Source organism: Hipposideros armiger, unplaced genomic scaffold (genome assembly GCF_001890085.2).
Source record: "Hipposideros armiger isolate ML-2016 unplaced genomic scaffold, ASM189008v1 scaffold_168, whole genome shotgun sequence".
NCBI lineage: Eukaryota > Metazoa > Chordata > Mammalia > Chiroptera > Hipposideridae > Hipposideros > Hipposideros armiger.
In genome coordinates, this window is record NW_017731518.1 from 1,158,101 (window position 1) to 1,159,728 (window position 1,628).

General features: G+C 46.7%; 2 protein-coding genes across 2 annotated transcripts in view; one reads left to right on the forward strand and one right to left on the reverse strand.

The window, feature by feature from the left end:
• The window catches only part of NT5DC3 (5'-nucleotidase domain containing 3), a 204,881-nt gene that overhangs the window by 128,638 nt on the left and 74,615 nt on the right, over nt 1–1,628 (forward strand). The gene's annotated exons all lie outside the window — the stretch shown is intronic.
• STAB2 (stabilin 2) overlaps nt 1–1,628 on the reverse strand; it is a 145,820-nt gene that overhangs the window by 69,630 nt on the left and 74,562 nt on the right. The gene's annotated exons all lie outside the window — the stretch shown is intronic.

The following is a 1,628-nucleotide window of genomic DNA, read 5'->3' on the forward strand; positions in this document are numbered from 1 at the left end:
CCCTTGGAGCCTTTGGCATAAGGATGGTGGGAAAATTACAGTAAACTACAGTTGCAGCATGGGAGAGAGACAGGAGGCCTGAAATCAAACTTTACCTACTTTTCGTTCTTACCTGGAGCTCGTTGTGGGTAAAAGCAGTGGTGTGCTTTTAACAATTGGCTCTCCAAGATAAACAAACAAAAAGCTCTGGTTTGTAGTGTTCACTGATTGCTGAGGGGTAAATATTCCCACCATGGCTGAATTCAAGCTACCAACATGACAGCATTGGAGGTGGAGTCGGGAAAGATGTGCTCTCGTGAGCTGGGACGACCTGGGTGCAGTACGCCGCTGGGCAAGCTTATGCGTGTGGGGTGGTGGGTCTACATGCACAAGAGGACTCGCCGTCCCTGCTGCTCTGTGATGGGGTCAGAGAGCGTAGAAGCAGCAGGGAGCTGTCCTGGACTGGGTGCTGACCAGGCACTACCGATCTTGGCACATGGCTATTTTTTATTTTATTTTTAAAATTTGTTTTATCGTTAGTTTCAGGTGTACAGAACAATGCAATAGTTATCCTTTTCACTCTCACAAAGTAACAACCCCCCTCCCCCCGTGTACTGCCCTCCCAACCCCGATACCATGCGTATCTATTACAATTCCATTGAATCCATTCCCACTCTCTACTCCACGTCCCGTGACTATATGTATATATAATTACAGTTGACATACAATATTATTCAACATCAGCTTTAGATATACAGTGCGGTGGTCAGGCCTCTACACCGACTATGAAGTGGTCTCCCCAACAGGACATGAATCCATCTGGCCCCCTAAGGCACATGTCTATTTAAAGGAGATAAACCGCTTGTGTGATGGCTGGGAGGGGCGGCCACCTCTGTCTTCTCAGGCAAAGGTGACAGGGATTCAGACCACTGGGTGAGGTGGGTACCGGATTCTCTGTTATAAAACTTTCCAGGGGAGAGGAAAAAGCTCCTCGGGGCATGCGGGGCTGGGAGCTGAGGACAGCATGAAGTTTCCCAGACTGCAACTATAAATCCCAACCTAACTTGGTGAATTACGATGATGAATTATGTCAGCTTTTAGAAAAGATCTCTGTGATGAATGAAGCTATACATACATATTCGAAAGAGTTGAAAACCTGGCCACCCCAGCTTATCCTAGACCAGAAGGTCTTAGCCCTGGTTGCATGCTGGAATCACCTGGGAACCTTCTAAAATACACTGATATCCAGGGCAAACCTCTCTGACCAGTGAAATCAGAGTGTCTGGGGTGGGAGCCGAGGCAAGGCTGTTTAAAACACGTGCTCTAGGTGATTCTAAAGTGCAGTCAGGTTTGAGAACCTCTGCTCCAGGCAATTGCCCTCCTTCTTACCAACTGCATTTTCGGTTTTCTATTATATGCATTTCAAATTTCTAGAATCATATACATCCCCAATCCTAAATTCCAATAAAGGTACTCACAGTTATCCACTGGTTAAATATAGCTGCCGCGGAGAGAAATGACAATTCCTTATTCATACATATCGTGCAAGGGAGGGAGGGAGACACGAGAGAGAACATGAGAGAAGCAACCGTGAGATGCACAATCACAATGCGTTTCTGAGTAGCCTGTACTTAGCTTTCCCAGGGCTG